This window comes from Zingiber officinale, chromosome 2A (genome assembly GCF_018446385.1).
Source record: "Zingiber officinale cultivar Zhangliang chromosome 2A, Zo_v1.1, whole genome shotgun sequence".
In the NCBI taxonomy this organism is placed as follows: domain Eukaryota; kingdom Viridiplantae; phylum Streptophyta; class Magnoliopsida; order Zingiberales; family Zingiberaceae; genus Zingiber; species Zingiber officinale.
This window is the reverse complement of record NC_055988.1, coordinates 122,074,219-122,090,003: the sequence shown is the minus strand read 5'-3', so window position 1 is coordinate 122,090,003 and position 15,785 is coordinate 122,074,219.

The following is a 15,785-nucleotide window of genomic DNA, read 5'->3' as shown; positions in this document are numbered from 1 at the left end:
TGGTTGTACTAACATCTTCTACCCAAAAATATTTTGGTAGTTGATATTCATTAAGCATTGTCCTAGTGGTTTCTTGAATAGTTCTATTTTTTCTTTCAAGTATTTCATTTTGTTAAGATGTATTGAGGCACAAGAATTTTGATGGTACCTATTTAATAAGCAGAATTTAGTAAAGCAATGATTTTTAAATTATCTAATCACTCCTAATACTTTTGATTTTTCAAGTCTTTTTCATTTTCAGTTTGTTTACAAAAATTACTAAATATTTTAAATGTTTAATCTTTATTTTTTTTAAGAAATTTTACCCAAGTGAATCTTGAGTAATCATTAATTATTACTAGATAGTATAAATTTCCATTAATAAATTTAATTCCATGTGAGTCAAATAAATCTAAGTGTAATAATTCAAGTATTGAATTGGTTTAAATTTGATTAGTTGGTTTGTGACTTGATTTGATTTTGTTTCCCTTGTTAACAAGAATAACAAATTATTGAGTCTAACTTGGGTAGTTTTGATAATCCTCTAACTAAGTTATTTAGTTTGGTGAGGTTTCTAAAGTTAGTGCGGGATATTCTCCTATGCCACCATAGCCAAGTTTCCTCTTTTTGTATCAAGTGGCACTTAAGTGAGGAGTTGGCTAGGTTAATTGTGTAAATGTTATTATTCCTAAGTCATTTTAATTTTATTATAGGGTATTTCATGTATTTAATTAAACATTTAGTGGATGTAAACCTAACCTTATAGTATGTATCACACAATTGATTAACACTGAGTAAGTTAAATTAGAAAATTTTAATTAGTACTTTATGAATAATGAAATTAGATTCTAGTTCAATGTTACCTATTTCAATTACCTTTAGTTTGTCATTACTTTCAAAGGCAATTGTTTCTAGTCTTTTGAATGTCAAGTTTGTGAACATTGTTTGATCCTTGGTCATGTGTCGGGAGCAACTACTGTTCACTATCCATTTAGATTCCTACAAAAAGTAGGAGTAAAAAGTTTAGCTTAAGTATTAACTTAACTTTGTTGATTTTATTTTTAATTTTAACTTATGTTTAAATTTTAATTTAATTTAATTTTTATTTTAAATTTACCCTTATTTATCTCACCCAGTCTAAGTTTTCAAATACAGGGATCCTATGGTTTTGTGAAATGAGTTAAGTTGAATTTCAAGGTTTGGTTTAACTTGTGTTAGATTCAAGTTTATCTTTGGGATCATCAAATAAGCATTCTTTAGATAAATATCTAAGCTGTGGTGAGTCACCTAGACATCATTAGAGTAACCACACATTCAAAAAATTTCAACTAGTTCCTACCCACCGAACTTAGTATAAAATTTTGGTCTAACCAGCTAGGATTAGTAAGAGGTAGCTTCAGTTAGTTCCACTAAGTCATATCTTCAAGACATGCATAGACAGAGCTTTCCTAACCTGCTATCATCCAAAACTTCTCTAATATTGTTTATCAAGTTAAACTTTTGTCCTTATTTAACCTTGTCCTAATTACCTAGCAAGGTAGTTATTGTTTTCGAGGTGCCAACTAATTTGAAACCTCTCCCTGAATTATTAAACTTGGGTTTATGTTTTAGGTTTATGTCGATTTATTTTTTAGTTATAATAAACTTGATTCTAACTTATGTTTAAATTGAATTTATAGTTATTTGATTTAAATTTATTTTTTTATTTGATTTTATTTTATATTTTAGGTTTGGGTTTGAATTAATAGGTTTAGATGGTTTTGATTTTAGATAATGAACTTCATTTTTAGGTACATAAAATTGATTGAGTCCTACTTGCTTAGTTAGATAAGCTTTTAGTATCCAAGCTTTAGTTTGTTTCTTGTTTTGTCTTATAAGCGATATAAATGTTTTATTTGTTGAGATGGACTTGTTGGAATGTATACTAAAAGCCTAGTTTTTTGTATAAACATTTACTTAGAAATAAGAATCATATTGGTCAATATCTACATTTATATGCTAAATGTAATTGTTCAATTAATTTATATTGTAGATAACATGGTGTGTGGTGTCACACACAGAAGATTATGTTATCGATTCTTTATGAATTATAAACAGTAGCTCACGACTAAGATGGAAAGGAACAAACCATTGGAATAGTCATAGTGTAATTAGGTATTAGTTTATCTTGACTAATAAATTACACTATTACACTCTAAGTGTATTGAGTAGGACCATTTAAGGTAAGTTTTTTTTATACTGACTTAATAAAAGAACAAGACCTTAGTTATTATGGAAGTGTGTGCTCTTAATCCTAATATAATAACAAGCATATATATTTAGTATTTATTTCTTTGACTTATCAAATGGTGAGATTTAGCTCGATAAATCAATAGACCCGATAAGTTGGGAAATGATATTACTTATAGTGTGTGTTATTGATTATAGAAGGAAATTGTATCGTAGTCATCTAGGTTGATAATGTCTCCAAGAGGAGCTCATAAGGATTGTCATGTTAAACCCTGCAGGTGGACTTAGTCCGACATGACGATAAGGGTGAGTGGTACTACTCTTGGACTAAGAAATTAATTAAAGTAAGTTGTCAGTAACTCATTTAAATTAGTGGACATTCGACATCTTAAACACAGGGAGATTAACACACTCATAATAAGAATGAGCCCAAAACATAATTTGGGATTAGTGCGGTAGTTCAATAATAATTCTTTAGTGGTATGAATTATTATTGATGAAATTAAGTTGGGTGTTCGGGGCGAACACGGGAAGCTTAATTTCATCGGGAGACCAAAATCAATTTCTCCTCTCGGTCCCTATCATAGCCTCTTATTTATAAAGTATTATACCCACCTATACCCACCTTTATACCCATCCTAATGGGGCCGGCCAAGCTAGCTTGGAACCCAAGCTAGGGGTCGGCCAAGACCAATAGGATGAACCAAGTATGTGGCCGGCCAATGCTTGGAGCCCAAGCATGGTGTGGCCGACCCTAAGAAAATTAAAAGGATTTTTATTTTTAAATTTTTCTTATGTGGATTCCATGGTTTTAAAAGAGAGTTTAAAATTTAAATCTTTCCTTTTATAGCTTTCTACAAAAGATTGAGAAAAGATTTGATATCTTTCCTTATTTGTAGATTGAAAAGAAGATTTTAATTTTGATAAAACTTTCCTTTTTTAACCATGTTCATGATTTAAAAAAGAGAGTTTAAAATTAAATATTTCCTTTTATAAGTTTCTACAAAAGATTAATAAAAGATTTGATATCCTTCCTTATTTGTAGATTGTAAAGAGATTTTAATTTTAAAGATAACTTTCCTTTTTGAAAATTATCCACATGTTTTAATAGAGAAATTTTAATTTATATATTTCCTTTTATAACCAACCATGAAGGGATAAATTATTAGAAAAATTTTTATTTTAAAATTCCCGGAAAAAAATTAGGAAGTTTTAATTCGTATTAAAACTTTCCATGTTTGGGATTATGAGGTGGCCGACCATATTGTTATAAGAAAAGGAAATAAGTTTTAATTAATTAAATTTTCCTTTTCATGGTAAAGTAATAAAGAAGTTTTTTATTTAAATTTTCCTTATTTGCCAAGACCAAGGATTATAAAAGAGGGGGTAGGGGTGCCTTCATGGCTAAGAACTCTATTCTATTATCCTCCTCTTTTCCTTGGTGGTGTGGCCGGCCCTTCTAGTTCTCCCTTCTCTTTTTTCTTTCTTCTCCTTGGCCGAAACTCTTCATCTTTTGGAGCTTGGAAGGTGGCCGGATATTGTTTGGAGAAGAAGGAGAGAAAGGAGGCTTTGTTTCTTGCATCCCTTGGAGCTTAGTGGTGGTGGCCGAACCTCTACATCCTTGGAGGAGTTTTGGTGGCCGAAACTTGGTGAGGAAGAAGAAGGGCTTGGGTGGTTCTCATCTTGGTAAATCGTTGTCCACACAACGTCCGAGATAAGAAGAGGAATATGGTAGAAGATCAAGAGGTCATTGCGTACAAAGAAAGGTATAACTAGTAATTATTTTTCGCATCATACTAGTTTTCTTTGTATGAATTCCAAACACAAGAGGCATATGATTCTAGATTTTTGGATTAGATATTCGAAGTTGTGTTTTTTTTAATTTTTTTTCGATCTTGTGATTCGATTATTCTTTTTGGTTAAACCTAATGTTATTTTAGGAAATTAAATATTGAATTTCGTTAAGAGGCTTTGTCGAGGCAGTGGTGGATGCTCCCATACCCAAGAAGGTCATGTGCCTTGCCATGTTTGACCTAGGAGCCAATTTTTGAAATAAATATTTAATTGAATTTATAACATAGGTGGATTTGGATCAATAATGTTAAGCATCGTTTGCGATCCAAATCTAAACCATTAAGAACAGATAAGTTAAATTTGGAATCAATAATGTTAAGTTCTGTTTGCGATTCCTAATTTAATTTCTAAAGAACACAATAGGTTGTTTAGGAAAGGTTCGACACTTGTACAAAATTTTTGTACAGTGGAACCGGTATGATCTTCCTAGGACCAACCAACAAGACTTATATCTGAGTCTAGATTTGTTGTACATAACTCGTTGAGATCCAAGTATCATGTCTAGGTACTTGGATCTAGTTGTAAATTTTTCTAATAATTCTTTTAGATTGGTTACTTTAGTTTTTAATTTAGAATTTTCTTCCTCAAGTCTTTTGACTTGAGTTGGGTTAGTGTTTTTTGGTTGGGAGTTAAGTTGTTCCTTAAGGTGTTGATTTCACTTAAGGAGTGTGTTATTTTATTTTTGGGATCTAATTAAATTTTTATTAAGACATGTAATTATTTTAGAGAATTTATCAGTTAAGATAGATGATATCTCGTTCGAACCTTCAAAAATGAGTGCAGACTCCTAGCTTGATTCGTATTCGAACACGTCGTCTTGTTCTATGTCACTTTCTGATTCCAATCTGGATGCTATCAGCGCGAGGTAGTTGTGATGCTTCCAATCTTCGACGTCCGGTTCTTCGAAAGACGCCTCATCCAAAGTCACCTTTTCTTCTTCCTACATTCTGATGTTAAGTAATTTATTCAAAGGTGAATCTTTTTCGGTTACCTTTGCCTCATTTGTTCCTTTATGTAACTTGATGAGTTTATCCTAAAATTCCTTTACATTTTCATGTGGGCCGATATAGTTCAGTTCCTCCTTCATGAGTCCGCACTGGATTGTGTTCAACGCCTTAAAGTTGGCTTGCGCCTTCTTTTTCATCTCCGGATTCCAGTTTTTTGGGTCTATTAGAATTCCGGTGTTGTTGTCGATCGGAGGCTTTTATCCTTTGTGTATGCTGAACCATTGGTCGAAGTGTGTGGTCGAAGTGTGTCTTCAAATACACCTCCATCTGCTTCTTCCAATACAGGAAGTCATCCTCGTTGAAGAATGGGGGACGAATAATGTTGTATCCTCAGTTTGGGACATTTAAAGATAGAACCTTGCATACAAAGAAGAGGAAGGAAGAAATTCCAAGACTAGGTCTTGGATTAGTAGTGTGGGAGATAATAAAAGTATTAAAAACTGGTGTTGCACCAATTCAAAGTATTTAGCAATGAAAAAAATGTCTAAAATAGGTGATTACACTAATTTGAACTATATCAAAAAGCTCAAAACGGAAAAGAAAAATTAAAAGAAAGTTTTGAAAGTCACCGCTGCCTGATTGGTGATTGTACCAATTTAGAACCAACTTAGTTCTGATACTACTTGTTAGATCGTAAAGATGCTCGAGGGGAGTTGATTAGCGTTGGTCGCTTTTTCAAAAGTCAAGAATACGCAGCAAAAAAGAAACACAAAAACACAAATGCTAACACGAGTAATTTTACTTGGTTCAGAGTCTTCGACGACTCCTACTCCAAGGCCCGCATGTGAGAGTGCTTTCGATGGGAAATCATTATCGGTTCAAAAATTATTACAAAGATTTGAGTACAAGAACTGGAAAATAAAAGATTACTGACAATAAGAAAGAAAGAACAGAGCTCCTTGATTTTTGATTGTTGGAGCAGTTTTAGGATCGTCGAAGACTTTTCAAAGCAGGCACGAGAATGAAACTTGTAGAAAATGTTATCTTTAAGCTGCTTGTCGAGGGTTGCTTTTACAAGCTTGTCCTGGCACCTAGATCCCCTCCTGGGTGCTTGGACTATATTGATGTGGTGAGCTCTCGTCGAAACTTCATCTGCGGAGTTTATCCACCTTCGGGCACCTGAAGCCCCTCCGGACGCCTGGACCGTTGTTGTGGGCTCGGCCAATCGATGCGCTCCAACTCAAGTTCTAGATAAATTTTCTGGTCTGAGCACTTGGACCAACTCTGGGCACCCAGATCGCTTAGGTGCTTGGCCAGGCACCTGCTCAAGCGAAGTTGGTCTGAGCGCCCGGACCAACTCCTGGCACCCAGAGTCCAAACGCCCAAACACTCTTTTTCAGCCACTTCTTTCCTTCTAAAAGGAGTTAGTCCAGGCAACAAAAATATGTTTATCCTGTAAAATAAAGTTAGTACAATGCAGTAAGATAGTAGCAGTAATTAGATCCTGTCTCCCTAAGACCAGGATCTAGTCAAGGTCTCAACTTAGGTTTCCCAAATGGACCTAAGCTGGACTGATGCCTACTATTCCCTCAACTAGGAGCATGCCCTCATTGAATCTCTCCTCCATTTGCTTACCTTTTACTTACCAACTATAGTGGCTTGACTCGCCTTTGACCCACCAGGTGTTCCCGCCAGTTGTCAAGTCCGTAGATTCAATTGGACTTCAGCAGGTTGTCAAGCCCAGCAGACTCAATCGAACTTTCCGCCAAATATCGTGTCCCCAGGACCTATGTGGACTTCGCACCAGTTATCGGGTCCCACAAACCTAGCTAGATTTCAACTTGGTGTCAGGTCCTCCGAACCCATCAACTCCTGCACACTTGGTAAAGTAATTAAATTACAAACACTCTAACTTTAATTCATTTATCATTCATCAAAACCTGAGTTAGATCATTAGTACAGATTATACCAACACACTCAAACTCTCTAATGTGGCTTAACCAAAGAAGAGTTGAACCAGGTCTGCCCCTTCGACAACGTCAAAGAATTATGGGAAAAGCTAATTGAGCTACATGACGGTACCTCCTGTTGGAGCAATCCCAATGGTCCGTGGGACCATGTGTTTTGGTGTTTGGGCAAAGGGTTTAAGTTAGGTTCACCCTTGTTATTTGATATGTGTATGTGAGTGTACAGGTATGCAGGATACACATGTGACTCAGGTTGATGGCTTCGGGTCCAGTGAAGAATGGAGCATCCGAGGGATCATGGACAAGGCAACGAGGACAAGGGCCAAGGGAAGCGGCTTCGAGGCATACGCGAAGGATGACATTGGGGACGAGTCATGGGCTTGAATGCATCCGAGGGACGAAAGCCAAAGGAAGTAAGCTTGAAGGCAAGAGGTCAAGGCTGCAAAGAAGCGTCAACTGAGTCATAAGGGTGAGGGTACAAGTACATGAGAGATTGTACTCGGCGTAAAATCCTAGTTTTAGGATTTTACTGTAGCGTTACTATAGCAGTACTGTAGCGTTACTGTAACAGTCAACTGCATGTTTTAGCAGTCGACTGAGAGCGAACAGAATGCTTCTATTCATTCGGTCAGTGTGGAGCAGTCGACTGCTAGTTTTAGCAGTCGACTGGTATTGAGCCGTTGGGATGTAACGGTCGAATTTTCACAGAGGGCAGTCGACTGCATGTTTCGGCAGTCGACTAGTAGGCGGGGTTTTCAACCCGCGGCCTATATAACCAAGGCTTGGAAGCTTGGTTATCCCTGATGAAATTAGACTTGGTTAAAGTCTAATTAGTCTTTTGTGCTCAAGAGATCTTTGTGTGCCAAGAGGTCTTGGTTGAAGTTGTGGTAAGGTTTCTCCACCCACAAGGAGGTTGAGCTAGCTGGAGTTTGTCGGGGATTAATCCACAGACGGATTGAGGGATCGTCCACCTTATGGACACGCTGTGGAATAGGAGCAAGTTATCTCCGAACCACGTAAACAAACGTGTTAGCGATTTACATTTCATTTCCTTTCTTAGCTTTAGTGTTTAGCTTGTTTGTTTTGTTTGTATTCCGCTGCGCAAGGTAACAAGTGTAGGAAGAAAGCTATCGATTTGGGGGTGCCGTCTATCCAACCCCCCTTCAAGTCGGCCACCGATCCCCTACAAGTGGTATCAGAGCCAAGGTCGCACTTCACCGGACTAATCGCCGAGAAGAGCAAATACAAGAAGATGACCAGCTTGATTGCACCTCCAAAGTTTGAAGGAGGAAGCCTTGGGGGCATCACATTTTGGATGATGAAGATGGAAGTCTTCTTCAACACAGATTGGGACACCATGATGGTGATGAAGGACCCGTTCAAAGTCCCAAGAGATAAGAAGGGAAAAAGACTACGACCACGACATTAGACGGAAGAGCAAACCTCACGTTCGGAGGCAAACTCAAAGGTAATATCAATCTTAATAGATATATTGCCATCTAATGTGATAATTGGATAGGTGAATATAAGAACGCCCACGATTTGTGGAGCAAGGTGAAGATGGTTCTACGGGAAGAACATAAACCTACACAAAAAGAAGAAGACCCCAAGGAGATGGGTTTAATTGCTCAAGTTAAGGAGGAGCAAACGGAAGTTGAGTCACGCTCAACATCCGAGGAGGAAAAGGAAGATGAGATATCATCTACATCCTCAAGAATTGAATAAAATTCCAAGACAAGTGAAGAAGAAGAAGAGGTATTGGAAGTGGTCAACCTAGCAAGCACCTCCACCGAAGTGAAGTCAAATGACCACATAATTTACTTCGGTTGGAATGAGAAGGGACACTACAAGAGTAGGTGTCCAATGGGTAAGAAGAAGGCAACTCCTAAACCCATTCAAGTTAATTTGAATACTAACAAGGATTGTAGGAATGAAGAACCCCAAGGAAGGAGGATGCACATCATATGCTTCACGTGTGGAGAGAAGGGCCACTACCACACCAAATGTCCTAAGAAGGGAGAGATTAAGAAGCTAGCGCATCTAAAGAAATGGGAGAAGAAGGAGAGAAGCAAGTGTCAAGGGGGAGCTTCAAGGGTAAGGGAGGTATACCCTAACTTGAATCGTAATTCAAATTCTTATACTCCCATGCATGCTAGGAAAAATAATGATTATCATTATGTAGCCATGCAAAATTTTGGATTTAAATATCATGATAGGAATAGGGTAATTATAAATCATAATCCTAGGACAACCATTCATGATAAAATTAGTAATGGTAGACCTAAGAAGACCCAATGCATTAATCCCAAGAAGGGGAGACATATGCCTAGAAAAATGGGTAGGTCTAGGAATGCCCATGGTGGATATGTTAACTCTAAGTTTAGGAACCTAGAAAGAGAAATCAAGTTTTGAAAGCAAAGCTTGATCAATTAGAGAAAACCCTAGATAGATTCAATGTTGGATCTAGAGGGTTAAGCATGGTGTTGGGTAGTCAAAAACTCAACAATGATAGATCGGGTTTGGAATACCAATCTAATGTCTCCAATGCTAAGGTAAAGTCTTATGCTAGGGTTGCATATGACTATAGCAAGGAGAAGTCAATAAATGGCAAGGGAAAGCCATTTAAAGTTAAAGAAAAATTAACCAAGGACAAGGTGTCCAAGGTTAAGAAGGTTAGGTTTGTAGGCCAAGTGTCACCGGAGGTGCACCGATATGGCCTAGCAATTGTGGATGAGTCAGTTAGTGAGGTGGCTAAGGTTAAGAGCTCTAGGGAGAGCTCAAAGAGTCAAGTTGGGACCCATGGTCAATGGATCTCAGGTGGGCTTTACTTGGGAGTCTATACGAGCCATGGAATGTAACAAGTGGTTTGGAGACGGACTTGAGTCTCAAACCTAGGGATTTGGCACAATTGGTTTATGTTTCATGCTTAGAAATATGAAATTGGGGTCATATAGCATGATAATTGATTTTGAATGTATAGATGTCATATAAACCAATGCTAGGGATCCATTGTGAGTTAGTATGGGCAAATACATCAAGAGGAAGACAAAACTAGGACTTTAGGTTAAGGTTCAATTGAACTTTTTAGCTAATTTTGTATTTTGTGTCAATCTTGGGATTTGTGATAAATATATTTTTATATATATTTTTCCCAAGTAGACATTGATAAAATAGATCTCTCTACAAAATTTAAGAATTTTTGGAGGTATGTGGAATTTCTGGTGCATTTCTGAAGTTGGTCAAAAAAGGTTGATTTTTTCAAAAATAGCGTACCAGTCGACTAGTAACAGTGTTTTTAGCACAGAATGTCTCTGTAAGCTCATTTCGATAAGATCAGTCGATTGATACCAGTTTCAAAGTCTTTTTAGCACTGGATTTTGACCGGGTCAACTCGTTTATGTGTATGAGATCCATGGGGAATAAATACACGAGTTTAGAGTCAGTTGGATAATAAGTTTTCAACAATTGGGATATTGTTCAAAAGCTTTTTGGATGTTAGGCAAAGGGGGAGAAGTAAGGTTTAGTTGGGAAAACCTTAGTGTCTTTGCGTAGGGGGAGTCTTGTGATTGGTTCTTAAATATCCCTATTTGTTGGAAATTCCTAGCTCAATGGGGAGCTTAGGTGTAGGGGGAGCTTTGTGATAGGTTCCAATGCATATTGCATTATTTTCCATTCGGCGTTGTAAGTCCAAGTATGTAGCCTTAGCATCGTAAGTCCATTCGGCAGTGTAAGTCCAAGTGTGTAGCCTTGGCAACGTAAGTCCATTTGGCGGTATAAGTCCAAATGTATAGTCTTGGCAACGTAAGTCCATTTGTTTTAGCATGTTTATTTGCTATTATGTTTTCCCTAACTTAAACATATTGCCAAACATAAAAAAGGGGGAGATTGTTGGAGCAATCCCAATGGTCCGTGGGACCATGTGTTTTGGTGTTTGGGCAAAGGATTTAAGTTAGGTTCACCCTTGTTTTTTGATATGTGTATGTGAGTGTGCAGGTATGCAGAATACACATGTGACTCAGGTTGATGGCTTCGGGTCCGGTGAAGGATGGAGCATCCGAGGGACCGTTGACAAGGCAGCGAGGACAAGGGCCGAGGGAATCGACTTCGAGGCATATGCGAAGGATGACATTGGGGACGAGCCACAGGCTTGAATGCATCCAAGGGACGAGAGTCAAAGGAAGTAGGCTTGAAGGCAAGAGGTCAAGGTTGCAAAGAAGCGTCAAGTGAGTCATAAGGGTGAGGGTACGAGTGCATGAGAGATTATACTCAGAGTAAAATCCTAATTTTAGGGGTTTACTGTAGCATTACTATAGCAGTACTGTAGCGTCACTGTAGCAGTATTGTAGTAATACTGTAGCATTACTGTAACAGTCGACTGGTACAGTCGATCGTGCAGTCGACTGGTACAGTCGATCGTGCAGTCGACTGGGAGCGAATAGGATGCTTCTGTTCGTTCAGTCAGTGTGGAGCAGTCGACTACTAGTTTTAGCAGTCAACTGGTATCGAGCCGTTGGGATGTAACGGTCGAATTTCCACAGAGGGCAGTCAACTGCATGTTTTGGCAGTCGACTGGTAGGCGGGGTTTTCAACCCGCGGCCTATAAACCAAGGCTTGGAAGCTTGGTTATCCCTGACGAAATTAGACTTGGTTAAAGTCTAATTAGAAGTCTTTTGTGCTCAAGAGATCTTTGTGTGCCAAGAGGTCTTGGTTGAAGTTGTGGTGAAGTTTCTTCACCCACAAGGAGGTTGAGCTAGTTAGAGTTTGTCGGGGATTAATCCATCGACGAATTGAGGGATCGTCCACCTTACGGACACGCCGTGGAGTAGAAGCAAGTTATCTCCGAACCACGTAAACAAACGTGTTAGCGGTTTGCATTTCATTTCCTTTCTTAGCTTTAGTGTTTAGCTTGTTTGTTTTGTTTGTATTCTGCTGCGCAAGATAACAAGTGTAGGAAGAAAGTTATCGATTTGGGGGTGTCGTCTATCCAACCCCCCCCCCTTCAAGCCGGCCACCAATCCCCTACACCTCCGACACTAAGGTAAGCAAACGAGACTTAATTTTAAATAAATTTTATAATGTTAAAATGCAGGATGATGAATCAGCGAGCTAATTACATGCTTGGATCCAAGACCTGCTTAATGAACTACACGCGATCTGCTAGAAGGTAGAGAATCATGATTTAATAAGGTACGCATTAAATGCTTTTCCTAGAAATACGTTGTGGCCATCGATGGCATATGCTTACAAAGTATCTAAGGATCTTTCTTTAATTAGACTAGATGAGCTATGTTTAGAATTTGAATTGCATGAACAGACTAATGCACTTTCGGTTGAAAAAAGTATTGCGTTGGTTGTAGGTACAAGCAAGACAAAGGAGTTGAGAAAGAAGTATCAAATCAAACACGAGTCTGAAGGTGAATCCGACTTGGAAGAAGACAATGAAATTACCGTTGAACTCATGAACCTATTTCGAAAATTATACAAGAAGAAGGGATTCACCAAAAGAGAGATCAAGAAGGTGATCCAATCAAAAGACGACGCAACCAAGTCTAAAATTAAACACAAAGGCCAAGTCCGAAGTCACCTGCTACAGCTGCAATAAGAAGGGGCATATCAAGCCTGAATGTCTAAACCAAAAGTAAAGAAGAAGGAAGACTTTAAAAGCAACGTGGTCTGAATCCTTGGAAGGCACCAACAAAGAACACGAGCAAACAAGCTTCCTTGCTTTACCAGTACAAGCTTATGTTGTCGAGACTGAATCCGAGTCCAAGATAGAATCGAAAGCTAAGTCTGAGTGAAGCCACGGGTCCATATTTGATTCAGAAGGTTCCCAATCTACTATAAGTATTTTCTTAATTAGACCACTTAATTTAATTTCTTACTTATCAAGAAAATTAGCTAACTCTAATATCTGGGTCAAGACACTCCAAAAGGAGATTGAATCCCTTAAGGAGGAGACTAACCCAAGTCCTTTAACTAAGCCAGTTCAAAGTAGAAATTCAACCCAAGTCCAACAATTTAAGGAAGAAAATTTCAATTTGAAAACTCAAGTCAAAGGACTTAAGGGCACATTGGAACGGTTCACCTTGGGTTCCAAGAACCTTAGCTTGATATGATTCTTTGAAAATAAAGAGTTGTATACAACCGAGCCGGACTTGGGTACAAGCCTAGACATCTATTCAAATCTTACTTATCTTTAGTGAATCGATCAACTAAGAACCTAGTCCAAGTATGGGTCCCCAAGTTTAACCTGGTTAAAAAAGTTGGACTTGATAATATTGGATCCCTAAGGATCAAATCCACTACCTAGATAAACTTTATTGAAGCTATGATCCAGGGGGAGCCAATAGAAAGATCATCTTTATTATTAGATAAACTTGTTTGATGCTTACTTTACCGCTTTCTTATACATGCTTAAATTAAGATAGATAAGGACTTAGGCTTGATCGACACTTGACTAGTTAGACCTAGGATTTTTGAAAGAAAATTAAATATTCAATTTCTTTAAAAGACTTTGTCTAGAAGTGATTATTGCTTCAATACCCAAGAAGGTCTAGTGTCTCACCACAGCCTGGAAGCCTATTATTGAAATGGATGTTTAATTGACTAATTATTAAATCTTAGTCTAACTCAAATATAAATTAATCCTTAGATTTTAATCAAAATTAAAGATAAAATTAATCATCTCACAAAATAAATAAGATTCCATGATTGACAATCTAGAAAAAAGGTGAGATGGATTTAGATTTAAAATTAGCTTAAACCTTACTTAATCTTTAAATCAAAGTAAAAATAATTCAAATTAATCAAGCTTAAACCTAACTTAATCTTTAAATCAAAGTGAATATAATTCAAATTAATCAAACTTAACCTAAACTTGATCAAATTTAACTAAACTTAAATCAAAACAAATTAAACTTAATTTAATCTTCAAATGTTAATATTTAAATCATAATTAATTTTAAAATTTTAAAATATAAATTATTTTAAAATGTTAATTAATTTTCAATTTATTTTTAAATTTTAAAATCTTAAGTATTTTTAAATGTTAATTAATTTTCAAATCATTTTCAAATTTTAAAATCTTAATTATTTTTTAAATGTTAATTAACTTTCAAATTATAATTAATCTTTGAAATCTTAATTATTTTCAAAGTTAATTAATTTTTAAATCATAATTAATCTTCAAATTTTAATTTCAAAATATGATTCAGACTTAAATATCTTTCAAATTTTATTTTCAAGAACTTAAGTTTAATCTTAACTCTTTTTAAAAAGTCAGACTTAAATATTTTCAAAAGTTTAGACTTAAATTCAGACTTTAATATTTTTTTAAAATTAAATATCTTTCAAATTTTAATCTTAATTATTTTTTAAAAAAATTCAAAACTTAAATATTCTCCAAAATTTATAGATAATATTCTCAAAATCTAAAACCACCTTTAAAATTAAACTTAACTTCATCTCATACAAACTAATAAGTTTAACATATTTCATAATTTAGAAAGGGTGAGATGAAAAATTAGAAAAATAGATAATGTTTTTTACTTTAATCACTTTTGTTGCTCATACGATTAGTCTTGTCTTTTTTTTTTGGTTTTTTTTAACCAAAAAGAAAAAGAAAGAGGTTTTTCAAAAGTTAAGTGTATTTTGTGGAACTAAGTTTTTTTAAAAATAAAGTTTTTAAAAGCTAAACAAAACTAAGTTCTATTTCAAATTATTTTCAAAACCTTTAGTATCTTTTCAAAAGCAAAAGTTTACTTTAAACAAATATCTTCTAAAGATGAAGTATTTTCAAATGTTAATTAATTTTTAAGGCTTTTACAAAAATACTAAATATTTCCAAAAGATAATTTGTTTGAAACCCAATTAGTTTCTTCGAGTAAGCTTTTTTCAAAAACTAAGTACTCTAGTTAAACTTCCTGCTTGAAATTTTTTTTTACTCTTTTTTTTCAAAGTAAAATTCTACTATCTCCGAAGCAGAGTTTGGTTCAAAGTATTTTTCAAAGAATAAGTATTTTTAAGTTTAAACTTTGTCACAAAAAATAAGTATTTGAAAAACTAAAATATTTAATTTTGAAATTAAGCAATTTGTTTTTCTTTTTCCCCTAAATTGTATTTGATGAATGGCAAAGGGGGAGAAAATGGTCAAAAGTTAAGGAAGAGAGAAAGTTAAGAGGGAATGTTAAATTAAGGAGGAGCTAAATTGAAAAGATTGTTTTCTTAATTTTTCCTTTAAAAGTTATTTTAACACTTGAACTTATTCTTAAAAAGATTTTTGTGTTTAAATTACTTTAGTATTAAATTACTATATTTTTTCCTTGAACTGCTATATTGTTTTACTTAATTTTTGAACCAGGTTGTCATAATTAAAAAGGGAGAGATTGTTGGTGCAGGGAGCACCAGACGATCGAACATGTGTTTTGATAATGAAAAAGAGGTTCAAAGTTAAGCTATCTTGTGATCTAACAAGTGTGACTGAATTTACAGGAAAGTCCTAAGTGATCTTAGGTAAAGGAAAGTCCTAGTTGACACTAGGTAGCTGGAAAGTCCTACTGCGGTTAGGCAATGAAGTCCTGGTCTGGGAAACTGGGCAAAGTCTTGACGAATCAAGGATGTTGGGCGAAATCCTAGGGTCAAGGACGCTAGGTGAAAATCCTATGGGTCGTGAGCACCAGGTGGAAGACTGGATGGGTCGGGAATCGGACGTCCAGCATGAAGTCCTGACGTCTCGGACGTTGAGCAAAAGTCCAGACGATTTAGAGGACCGATCTAGCAAAAGGTAAACTCTCTTGAGAAGAGTAGGTGA